Here is a 13,577-nt window from a genome sequence, read left to right as displayed (position 1 = left end):
AGGGGTAGATTTAACAACTGTCGGACGGACATGATTCGCTGTAGCGGATCATGTCCGTCTGACATCGCTAAATTCCGACAGCATACGCTGTCTGCATTTAACATTGCACAAGCATTTCTAGTGAATCGCTTGTGCAATGCCGCCCCCTGCACATTTGCGGCCGCTAGCAGGGGGTGTCAATCATGCCGATCGTATCGGATCGGGATGATTGCAGTCCACCACCTCAGAGGTGGGAATGAGTTAAGGAGCAGTGGTCTTATGACCGCTGCTTCTTAACTTTTGTTTCCACGAGCATGAAGGCTTGTTAGGAAACAGCTGCATTCGCAGCTTAATAAATCAGCCCCTAAGTCTGAAAGTTTGGCCTTTCGATAATTTTTTTGAAACAGAACACACACAAGGAGGATTCCATGCAGATATATAATGAGTATGATTAAGAATTATAATCGACTAGTCCTACATTTTTTCATTTTTTGCAGTACAGTTTTCTCTCCCCCCCCTTTCTTTTGCTCTCTATCTCTCTACCCTCTCTTTTGCTCTCTCTCCCCCTCTTTCGCTCTCTCTTCCCCCTCTTTTGCTCTATCTCCACTCTCTTTTGCTCTCTCCCCCTCTCTTTTGCTCTCACTCTCCTCTCTTTATCTCCCTCCCCCCTCTTTTGCTCTCTCTCTTCTCTCTCTTGCTCTTTCTCCCCTCTCTTTTGCTCTCTCCCCCTCTCTTTTGCTCTCTCCCCCTCTCTTTTGCTCTCTCCCCCTCTCTTTTGCTCTCTCTCCCCTCTCTTTTGCTCTCTCTCCCCTCTCTTTTGCTCTCTTCCCGTCTCTTTTGCTCTCTCCCCCACTCTTTTGCTCTCTCTCTCCCCTCTTTTGCTCTCTCTCACCCCTATTTTGCTTTCTCTCTCCTCTCTTTTGCTTTCTCTCTCCTCTCTTTTGCTTTCTCTCTCTCCTCTCTTTTGCTTTCTCTCTCCTCTTTTGCTCTCTCTCTCCTCTTTTGCTCTCTCTCTCCCCTCTCTTTTGCTCTCTCTCCTCTTTTGCTCTCTCTCTCTCTCTCTCTCTCTCTCTCTCTCTCTCCACTTTTGCTCTCTCTCTCTCCCCTCTTTTGTTCTCTCTCCCCCTTCTTTTGCTATCTCCCCCCTCTTTTACTCTCTCTCCCTTCTCTTTCTTTCATGTAATTAGCAAGAGTCCATGAGCTAGTGACGTATGGGATATACATTCCTACCAGGAGGGGCAAAGTTTCCCAAACCTCAAAATGCCTATAAATACACCCCTCACCACACCCACAAATCAGTTTTACAAACTTTGCCTCCCGTGGAGGTGGTGAAGTAAGTTTGTGCTAGATTCTACGTTGATATGCGTTCCGCAGCAGGTTGGAGCCCGGTTTTCCTCTCAGCGTGCAGTGAATGTCAGAGGGATGTGAAGAGAGTATTGCCTATTTGAATTCAATGATCTCCTTCTACGGGGTCTATTTCATAGGTTCTCTGTTATCGGTCGTAGAGATTCATCTCTTACCTCCCTTTTCAGATTGACGATATACTCTTATATACCATTACCTCTACTGATTCTCGTTTCAGTACTGGTTTGGCTTTCTACTACATGTAGATGAGTGTCCTGGGGTAAGTAAGTCTTATTTTTGTGACACTCTAAGCTATGGTTGGGCGCTTTTATATAAAGTTCTAAATATTTGTGTTTAAACATTTATTTGCCTTGATTCAGGATGTTCAATGTTCCTTATTTCAGACAGTCAGTTTCATTATTTGGGATAATGCATTTGAATAATCAATTTTTTTCTTACCTTAAAATTTGACTTTTTTCCCTGTGGGCTGTTAGGCTCGCGGGGGCTGAAAATGCTTCATTTTATTGCGTCATTCTTGGCGCAGACTTTTTTGGCGCAAAAAAATTTCTAAGTTATTTCCGGCGTCGTACTTGTCACCGGAAGTTGCGTCATTTTTTACGTTTTTGCGCCAAAGGTGTCGGCGTTACCGGATGTGGCGTCATTTTTTGCGCTAAAAGCATTTAGGCGTCAAATAATGTGGGCGTCTTTTTTGGCGCTAAAAAATATGGGCGTCATTATTGTCTCCACATTATTTAAGTCTCATTGTTTATTGCTTCTGGTTGCTAGAAGCTTGTTCACTGGCATTTTTTTCCCATTCCTGAAACTGTCATTTAAGGAATTTGATCAATTTTGCTTTATATGTTGTTTTTTTCTATTACATATTGCAAGATGTCTCAGATTGACCCTGGATCAAAAGCTACTTCTGGAAAAACGCTTAACTGAGTTCAGTTCTACCAAAGCTAAGTTAATTTATTTTAAAAGTTATAAATGTTTATCTTTAGCTATGGTTTGTAATAAGTTATTATGATATACTTTTACATGCAGAATCCATTAGTATTTATGCTTTATTGCCATTCTTACATCTTATGTACAAGAAATATTTAGAAGATTTATAAGAAATATTTTTCTGATTCTATTTTAAAGGCTTTCTCTGACTTCATGCCTTCTAATAAATTTTTTAGGTCTCTCACTTCTTTTTTAATTATTGAAGTTTCAAATGACCAACAACATACTGTTTTATCCTTCTCTGATGATGTTTTTTCTCTTTCAGAATTTTCTTCATCAGATATTGACACTAACAAATCTACTTTTTTATTATTTTTTTATTAAAGTACATTTGTTCTTTGTTGAAAAGGTGTTGATAATTTTGGATATTAAGGTAACTAGTTCTTTAAGACTAGCTGACACTATTTCTGCTTATTTTTCTGTGTTTTCAGAAGTTTTCTTTCCAATTCCTCATACTAGGGAATGGAATAGGCTGAGAATTTTTCTTTTATTCCTTCTTCAAAGGTTTTAAACTATATTCTTTGCCAGCAGTTAAATTCAATTTGGAGGGTTCTCCAATTTATTGGGGCTATCTCTACTCCTACTAATTATGCTATTGTTTCTATAGCAAAATAGTATTTATTTTCCTTTAGATGGTTGTATCTTATTTATGGAAAATTATTTAGTTTCAGGTACTTTTCTTGGTCCTGTGATTTAATTGGATGTTGCAATTGCTTCATTTTTGTTCTGTTTACTTTAAGATCAAGTATCAGATTATCATTTATTTTAGCTTTCTTAAGGGACAACATTTACTAGACTAGGTGCTGTTGCATTTGTCTTGTTTTGCATTTATTGATTATGCAAGTCCACTGTATTGACTGTTCCTTTAACTGGTCTATCATGCTAATAATTTCATTTGTGTCTTCATTTTATTGAATATTTTCGCAAATGAGGGTTAATCTATGTCTTTAGCTATTTTAGCTAGAAGAATTTTGTGATTTAAAAAAAAAAAAAAATCCATATTTCTTTTGTTCTAAGATAATCAATTATTTGTTTTATAATTGGATTCAATTCTTAACTGTTACTCTGGGCTTCAAGATTGAGTTCTAAGACTAAAACTTTAAGCTTATACTAGTTTGGTTGTTCTTATTAAGGAACGAATTCCTTCCCAAGTAACATGTTTATAATTGGAAATTTTTCAGTTCAAAATCAGCTCCCTAATATTGCGATGTACGTGCCATATTCCAGCTTGGCTGGCAAGGGGCAGGTTAAGATTTCTTTGAAATTTATTTGGTTCTATTCAGTCCAAATTTCTTTGATTTTATTCCAGTAAGGCTAACACTCTCTTTAAGTGTGTTTGGGTCCTATATATTTTGGGTTCTGTTGAAGCATGGCTGGGCTTCCATGGGGTTCAAGCGCTGCTCAGACCTGGAATCTTCTGGGGTATTTCTTCCAGTTCCATTTTTAGGAAATGGGTTTTGGAGTTTTATTCAAACTATTCTGCCTTTTTTTGGTCAGTGATAGCATTATTTGTTTTCATTAGATACAATAAATGCATATTTTCATTTTTCTGTTTTCATTCAGATTATTTTCTGAGGATGCGGAATCTCATATGATTCACTTGCTCTTCAGGACATAGTTAGAGGTTCTTTTTTTCAAAAGCTCTTGATTCCTCACACAAGGGTCACCTTTTTTAGGTTTCCAGATAGTTTGTGTCACTGTCTTTGTCTCTATCAGACAAGGGACATTTTTATTGTGTTCCGTTTGTCGGTACCTTTAGTCTCTATTATTCCCTTCAGTTGCTATATATGCATAGAAGTTTTAGGTCTTATGGCCACAGCATTGGATTTAATTCCCTTTGCTCATTTTCAATAGAACTTTTTCCAGTCTTTTATGCTGAATTATGGTGCAGGGATTTTAGGATTTCACATTTTAAATCTTCGAATCCTAATATTTATCTCTTGATTTGATGGTTAAGATCACAATAATTTAGTTCTACAGGTCTCTTCGTTTCTTTCAACCTGGACCATGATCTCTACAGATGCGAGTCTTTTTGGTTGGGAGGCTGTCTGAGGATCTCAGTCAGCACAAGGGGTTTGGAAATCTCAGGAGGCGAGATTACCATTTGATATTTTAGAACTCCGTGTTTTCTCAGAATTTTTCAGTTAGTTTCTTTTTGAAGAAGAGACGTTTAATGTTTTTCAAACAATATCACTACTATGGTGTATGTCAATCATCAGAGTAGGACTATTAGTCCTTAGGTTGTGACAGAAATGTCTCGGATATCAGCTTGGGCTAAATCCAGCTCCTATCTAAATTCTGTGTTTTTTTTCCCAGGTATAGATATTTGGGAAGCGGATTATCTCTGTTAAATCCAGCTTTTCCTCCGGGAGAATGGTCTCTCTTACCCAGATATGTTTTTCATCTCATCTGAATAAAGAACTTCCCAGGGGCCTATTAAGGTCCGGGAATCTTCAGGCGGAAGTAGTGTATGCATTGACATTTCTTTGGAATTATCTTTTTGCCTATTTCTTTCCGCCTCTAGTTCTTCTTCCAAAATTCTTATGGAGTATTTGTTTGTTATGCTGGTAGTTCCAGCATGGCCTCTCAGGTTTTACGAATCTCATTCGGATGGCCAGTTGCCAACGTTGGACACCTCCGTTTAAACCAGACCTTTTCTTTCTCAAGGCCATTTTTTTCCATCAGGATCTCAAATCATTAAATTTGAAGGGATGGAGATTGAACGCTTGGTTTTTAATCATCGAGGTTTTTCTGACTCATTGATTAATACTATGTTTCAGGCTCATAAAACTGTCTCTAGAAAGATTTATATTGAGTCTGGAAGACCTACTTTTCTTGGCATTCTTTTAAAATTCATAGAATTTTATTATTTTTTCAGGTTGGTTTGGATAAGATTTTGTCTTCAGTTCTTTGTTAAGGACAAATCTCTACTCTTTCTGTTCTTTTTATTACAGAAAAGATTGCTAATCATCCTGATATTTATTGTGTTGTGCAGGCTTTGGTCCATATCACGCCTGTCATTAATTCAATCTCTCCTCTTTGGAGTCTCAATTTGGTACTGAGGGCTTTTCAGGCTCCTCCGTTTGAAACTATGCATTTTATGAACATTAAATTACTTTCTTGGAAAAGTATTGTTCCTTTTGGTTATTTCTTCTACTAGAAGAGTTTTTGAGTTATCTGCTCTTTTTTTGTGAATATCCTTTTCTGATTTTTTATCAGGATAAGGCAGTGTTACTTCCTGATATTTATCACTTTTTTCAGGTTTTGATACATATCAAACCTGTCATTAAGCCAATTTCTCCTCCTGGGAGTCTTAATTGGGTTCTGAAGGTTTTTCAGGTTCTTCTATTTTGAGCATATGCTTGCTCTGGACATTCATTACTTTCATAGAAAGTATTGTTCTTTTTGGACATCTCTTCAGCTAGAACAGTTTTTGAATTATCTGCTCTTTCTTGTGAAATTCCTTTTCTGATTTTTCATCAGGATAAGGCGGTGTTGCAAACTTCTTTTAAATTTTTACCTAAGGTTGTGAATTCTAACAACATTAGTAGAGAAATTGTGGTTCCTTCATTGTGTCCTAATCCTAAGAATTCTAAGGAAAGATCGTTGCATTCTTTGGATGTAGTTAGAGCTTTGAAATATTATGTTGAAGCTACTAAAGATTTCCGAAAGACTTCTAGTCTGTTATCTTTTCCGGTTCTAGGAAAGGTCAGAAGGCCTCTGCCATTTCTTTGGCATCTTGGTTAAAGTCTTTGTTTCATCATGCTTATGTCGAGTCGGGTAAAACTCCGCCTCAAAGGATTAAAGCTCATTCTACTAGGTCAGTTTCTACTTCCTGGGCGTTTAGGAATGAAGCTTCGGTTGATCAGATTTGCAAAGCAGCAACTTGGTCTTCTTTGCATACTTTTACTAAATTCTACCATTTTGATGTGTTTTCTTCTTCTGAAGCAGTTTTTGGTAGAAAAGTACTTCAGGCAGCTGTTTCAGTTTGATTCTTCTGCTTATAATTTCAGTTTTTTTCATTATAAGATTTAAACTTTGTTTTGGGTGTGGATTATTTTCAGCGGAATTGGCTGTCTTTATTTTATCCCTCCCTCTCTAGTGACTCTTGCGTGGAAGATCCACATCTTGGGTATTCATTATCCCATACGTTACTAGCTCATGGACTCTTGCTAATTACATGAAAGAAAACATAATTTATGTAAGAACTTACCTGATAAATTAATTTCTTTCATATTAGCAAGAGTCCATGAGGCCCACCCTTTTTTGTGGTGGTTATGATTTTTTTGTATAAAGCACAATTATTCCAATTCCTTATTTTTTATGCTTTTGCACTTTTTTCTTATCACCCCACTTCTTGGCTATGCGTTAAACTGATTTGTGGGTGTGGTGAGGGGTGTATTTATAGGCATTTTGAGGTTTGGGAAACTTTGCCCCTCCTGGTAGGAATGTATATCCCATACGTCACTAGCTCATGGACTCTTGCTAATATGAAAGAAATGAATTTATCAGGTAAGTTCTTACATAAATTATGTTTTTGCTCTCTCTCTCCCCTCTCTTTTGCTCTCTCTCCCCCCTCTTTTGCTCTCTCTCTCCCCTCTTTTGCTCTCTCACCCCCTCTTTTGCTCTCTCCCCCCCATCTTTTGCTTTCTCTCGCCCCTCTTTTGCGCTCACGATCCAACTCGCCCCGTCATGCCCAAATTTATCGTATTAGTAGTTAGAAGTAAACAAGATCACGTGAGCGCAAACGTGATTTATGCTTGAATGCTTACCGCAACCTCAGAGCTCTGGTTAACTGTTTCGCAAAACAAAAAAGTTGCGCAAAACACATAAAACATAAATTAGAAATTATACTTACACTCATAAAAACACTATCTATGAAAAATTATTGAAAAACAATAAAAAAAAGCAAAGGGCTATAATATTGAGATACATACATATACATGTCTAACGATGGATATGTATGTATGTGTATATATATATATATATATATATATATATATATATATATATATATATACATTGAAAACTTTGCCGTTAAGTAGATTAAAACATGTAAAAGCATATTTATGCAATATTCATATTTAATAAAGGTTTTAACTATGTATTTACTGTAAATATTTCACATTCCTATGTTCTGCACAGAGCAGTATATATTCTATGTACTTTTAAATAGATATTCCTATATATATCTGTATATATCTATATATAATTATATATATATATATATATATATTGTATTAAAATACCATCAGATATTTGTAGGAATATGTATTTATGAATACATAGAACATATTCTCTTATGTAAAGAACACTGGAATATGAAATATTCATATTTTCTTGTTGGTTTAGCACAATTGAGAATATGAAATCCTGTTTATGCAAGAGTGGGGTGTTAGGTTTTTTCCCATTTTTTTTTCTCCATTGACTTCTATCGGGAACGTACACATGATATTCTTACTTCAGATTTTTGTGCTAGTCGGATTACTGCTAGAACGAAAACAGTTTACTTTTAACTCCTAATATGAGTGCAGACTGACGAACGCAAATTTCTTACTTACTTACTTACTAGCACAATTAACACTCAAGCAGAAGCGGTAATTTATTTTCCACTATTAATTTAGCCCTTAGTCAGAAGCTAATCTATATATGCTGTAAAAACTGCAATCAACAAATTGTTATTCAATACAACACAAATTAAAGTATTGTAATTATTCATACTTTTTGTATTTATGATTAATGATAAAACTGTTTCAGATACTATTTAGATTTTTTAACTACTATTTAATCTATTACTGACCCATATTAAAAGTTTGCCCATAGTTATGTGTTAAATATGGCATAGAGGTTAATAGTAACTTTATTCTAAGCATTGATATCTTTGTGTAAGAATTATACCACCTACTATGAATCAGTCACTAGTTAATAGTAATAGCCTTGGAAGGTGAGTAGGGATGCGTAGCAGAACTGATATAGGTTTAAGGGTTTTATGCAAGAATTATATCAATACCCCTATCATTGTACCAAGCGCTACGGAATTTGGCGGCGCTATACAAATAAATGATAATAATAAAATAACACTTTTCAGCTGTTAGCGAAAAGACACATGTTAAAGAGTAACAGTAAGAAGAGTAGATCGATCACAGAAGAGAGAACAGATTTTACACAATGAGTATATAAATTAATGGTTGTATATAGGTCATAAGCTAGAGGCTATTAATATATCTGAAGAAGAAATCTATCAGTGATGAGGCAAAATCAGGAAAGACAAGCAATGAGATACAGGCAGATTATGGCCAGTGGTTCGGAACTAAACCACAGAATAAATGACGCCATAGAATGTACCTGTGTCAAAGTGGTATACAAACCTAAGTATATAAGAGAAGAGAAAAATGGTATGCAAAAATATGCTAAAGGTCTATAAAACAAATGTATGTATGAATTACAATTAGTAGCAGCACATAAACAAGGAATCAGCCTTATATCCCCTGGGTGAACAGAAGTCCCATAAAGTTTCCACAAGCACTATCAGCAGAACCACTGTCTCCATTGCCTCTTGAGAAGAACAGCTAATTCAGTTAATTGATGTGCAATACCACCATCACAAATTTCATACCCAGTGATGCTACTAAAAAATGTCTATAGCTCCTCTCATGTCTATTTCTAATAGCTTGGATTATGCAAATTAGACATAAACTCTAATTTATTAATCTCTGTGCGGACAAGGTTCGCATAGACAAAACCTGCCCGCGCATATTCAGGGCCTTCAAAGCAGCATTGGCTGTGGAAATTTAAGATTGCACCTTGCACGTGCAATTGTGCATACATCCTGAAGATCACTTTGTGAAGGTTGCAGGGACTTGAAAACCTTAAAACCATGCCTGGATATGTGAAGAAAAGGGGCTAACCTAGCTTCATAAGTCTCCAGGAAGTAAGCAGATGGGAAAAGCAATTAATTACAAAACAGAACGACCTTATTGGAGGCAGCCATAAAATGTAATTTTGAGCAACTGAAGAAGAGGGTGGATGCATTCCCAAATGTGTGACATCTTTATCATGCCATGGTGAAATAGGGAAGACAATAGGCCTGAATAGGAAAACACTGAGAAGGTGGCTGAAAACCCCCCCATAGAAGCTGTGCTCTATCCTTCCATACTACAACACAGTCTCACATTGGTGTCTTTGGGCTTGGTAATACGTTTGTAAATATGATAAATACTCCAAAGCTACAGCCAGGGCACATCTTTAGAAGAGTTAGGTGAAAAAGATTGAGTATATTTTCAGGCTTTTATTCAACATAAATATATCAGGAAATGCTACCAGTTTAATAAAGAGCAGTAACAAGTACAAAAGTCAACCCCTTTTAGGAGACCTACTAAACAAATATTATCATCTAACAATACATTTGCCAACATTTTGAATGGGTTTGAGAGTATAAAGTTTAGATTATTTTTTTTTACCAGTTTATGTTGTGACATACTGACATCCAGCAATGGTTCAAATGAGCTTCTACCTCTCACAATGAAAGCTGTTTGCTCACTGGCTGATAGAAAAAACATTTCCCAGAGAACTGCCCTTACATAACCAATGATAATTTAACTTATAACATCTTTGTAAAATGAAGAAAGTTGTGTGTCTAATCCAAAGACTAATGTAAATAGCATGATAGCTAAAAAATATTATAGGCTAGATTTCAATCCTCTTGCAATTATTTTAAACAGTACCACTAACTCCAATCTCTTGCCACAGACAATCTAGCTCACAAGTGCAGAAGCACTTCTTCACAAAAAATGGTGGTTGATTAAAACTTCCATTAGCTGTGGAAATACAAACACTGTGGTGACTTTAAGAATGCCTGGAATTATTATCATTAAACTCTATAGCACCACAGAAATATGTAGTGCTGATAAGGATAAGGCTATCCTATGGACTAATTAAACTTACACTTTAGAGGAAATTTGGGCAGACTTGATAAGGTTATGGTTCTTATCTCAAAATATATGTTTCTATGACCTAAAGTGCAAGCAAAGAAAAAAGAGAGAGATAAAATACCTAACTCCCATACTGGCATGTCACAATACATGGCCCTTGGCATTACTTTCAACAGGAAGAGCAACATACATTCTGTGGTAGCATAACAGTCCCCATTCCCTTCACGTAGGCACTGACCTGTTATAAAGTGCTTATACTAATTTTTGAAGTTTTATTATGATTCATTTTATATGTCTCCTGTATAAGCAAAGATAGATTAGTTAACATAATGAAGCAATGTCATGATATGGAAAGCATACATTCTACTCATTATATGTTCTTCTTGACATTGTTAAGCAGTTTTTTACTCCTTATCATCTCTGCAGATTTACAAGAGCACCACATAACACTGCTTCATAGGGGTTTCTTGTTTCCAAAAGACATTTCAAACAATTACCCCGCCTTTACAAACACCTGCAATAAGCACCACATCATTAGTGCAACTTTTATGCATTATTTGTGCACCATTTGTTCTTCACAACAAAAGATACAAAGAAGAAAAAGCATGTTCTTGTTCTTTTGTTACACCACACGAACAAAGGCACCACACAGGCTGTTTCCCTATTATTATATGATTCCAAACTTAATGTTTGTTGGTTTATAAAGCTTATATTATATAGGGAATGGTGCTAAATGCATAAACTGGAATGTTCTTGTTCTTTGCCTGGCTGTTCTGAAACCTTCCAGGATCTTCCCTACATCTTAGCCATCCTGTGTTCTCCATGACTTCTGCTGTTCTTGTGGGATCTCTTGAGGTTTGCTCTCTTACCTGGCATTCAGGGTTACTCTGCTTTTTTGTCAAACTTCAAAATGTCAACTTTTTTAGTCAAGCTTTAAAGCATTAACTTATTGACCAAGCTTTAAGTTGTGAGTGCTTGCTTTTCTAACAAGCTTCACATTGCTAGCTTTTCTCAAATGTTGAGGTGACAGCTTATCTGCCAAGGTTCAAATCATGAGTATCAGCTGTTCTGTCACCTTCAAATTAGTAGCTTATCTGCCAAGCTTCAGAATGTAAATATCAACTCTTTTATCAGTTTCAGAAAATTGGCTTATCTGCCAGTCTTCAAGTCTTGAGTGACTGCTTGATAGCCAGGCTTCTAAACAGCAGCTCTTCTATTAATCTACCAGTTTTGATGCAACCATTCTGCCAAGCTATAAGTTGTTAGTTAACTGGGCTTCTATCAAGAACTATATGTTTGTTTTCCATCTTGGTTACATAGTATGAAGACATTTGTTGTTCCTGCTATCTACTTTGGATTTCTAGGGTATGTTTGAGCTCTCCACCCTATCTTGTAACTGTTGCTTTTTGATATTTTTCCCATTCCTGTGTTTCTTCCAGTTGGACTGATGTCCTTTCCTTTAATATCTATATTGACTAATTTAAGCAGTGTGAACTTTTCTTAATTTATAATATATTGGACACAAAACTCTATCTTTGTCCCAAGAAGCCTCTGCCTAAATCTTTTACACTTATTGATGCAAGGTCATATTTATTCAATGTATGTCTAAATAAAGTTCTTTAAGCATCATGTGAGCCTAACGTGAAAATATTAGTTAAAAACTCCATGTCTTGTCTTTGTGCATACTGATTAAGGCCCAGTTTACAAGTGGGGCGCTATCAATATTTCTGGCCCACTCTCAGAATAGTGCACCATCTGGTATTACAAATGAATGATGACACAGAATTACCAAAGCATGTTTAGCGCGGTCGACATCTCTTTAGAGTGCCCTATACCTTCAATGGATAGTGCGGCAGTGCTAAACCACACTCATATTACTTACAAGAAAAGCCAAAAAAGTTAGAGAGACTTGAGACCTGAAGTAATGTGTAAGGGCTAGAAAATAAGTATATAAAAAAAAGTATTATACTCATATGTGTGTATATGAATGAATGAGTAACTTGTATAGCGCTACACTATGAACTAAATCACCACAAGGCACTTTTCAGCCAGTAGCGGCCTGAGCCTTTAGAAAAGGTGGGTCTTGAGTTTCTTCCTGAAGGCCAGATGGTTTTCTTCTTTGCGGATGTCCGCGGGTAGTGCATTCCATAGCCAGGGTCTTTGGACTGCGAATCTTTGTTCGCCTTTAGACTTGTAGTGGGTCTTGGGTATGTGGAGGAGGTTCTGGTTAGCTGACCGGAGGGGGCAATCTGGGGTCTAGTGTTTTATTTTGTAGCAGAGGTACTTTGGGGCTTTACTTTGTATACATTTGTGTGTGAGGCAGAGGGTCTTGAATGTAACATGATCCTTCACGGGTAGCCAATAGAGGGTCCTCAGGGACGGGGTGATTGATTGCCAGGGTTTTTTCCCAGTTAACAGTCTGGCGGCTGTGTTCTGGACAACTTGCAGCCGTGAGATTTGGTATTTATGGAGTCCTAAGTAGAGGGAGTTTGCCTAGTCAAGTCGGGAGTTGATGGTTGTTCCAACTACAGCTGCAGTGTCTCCTTCAGGGATGAAGGGGATTAGTTGACGTAGCAGGTGAAGAAGGTGGTGAGAATCGCTGACTACTGATCCTATTTGAGTGTCCATTGTCATGTCTGAGTCAAAGATGACTCCAAGGCTTTTGACTTTGGTGCTGGGGGTGATGGTTTGTCCGAGGATGGTAGGTGGGTTGGATATTGTGTTGGAGTGTTTATTTCGGTTTGCGTGGAGAAAGAGCAGTTCTGTTTCGGATCCATTGAGTTTGAGGGAGCTCTCAGTCATCCACTCGTCAATCAATGAGAGGCACTTTTCCAGGGCGTGGTATTGGTCTTTCTTGTTGGTGATGCGCAGGTAAAGTTGAGTTTCATTGGCGTAGGAGTGATAGAGCAGGTCCTGGTTGCTGATGATTTTGAGGAGTGGGCAGAGGTAGATATTGAAGAGCACGGGTGACAGTGGTGATCCTTGAGGCACTACGCATGTGATTTTGCATGCTTCTGAGGTGTAGACGCCTAGTTTCACTATCTAGGATTGGTTCTCTAGGAAGGATGCAAACCAGGGTAGGTCTGAGTCTGTGACTTTGGCTAATTCTGCAAGATGAATGAGCAGGGTTTTTTTTGGTTTACTGTGTCAAAGGCTGCACTGAGGTCTAGTAGCACCAGGAGGCATGATTCTTCTTCATCTGCTGCTTCTAGGGCATCATCCCAGATCTTGAGGAGTGCCGTTAGGGTCCCGTGGCCAGGGTGGAAACCAGATTGTAATGGATCCAGGAGTTCATGTGTGTCCAGATGGGACTGTAGC

General features: G+C 37.3%; 1 protein-coding gene across 3 annotated transcripts in view; it reads left to right on the top strand.

Moving 5' to 3' along the window:
• The window catches only part of LOC128653352 (sushi, von Willebrand factor type A, EGF and pentraxin domain-containing protein 1), a 260,201-nt gene that overhangs the window by 113,017 nt on the left and 133,607 nt on the right, over positions 1-13,577 (top strand). The window lies entirely within an intron of this gene.

This window comes from Bombina bombina, chromosome 3 (assembly GCF_027579735.1).
Source record: "Bombina bombina isolate aBomBom1 chromosome 3, aBomBom1.pri, whole genome shotgun sequence".
In the NCBI taxonomy this organism is placed as follows: Eukaryota; Metazoa; Chordata; class Amphibia; order Anura; family Bombinatoridae; genus Bombina; species Bombina bombina.
This window is presented reverse-complemented; position numbering and strand designations above follow the sequence as displayed.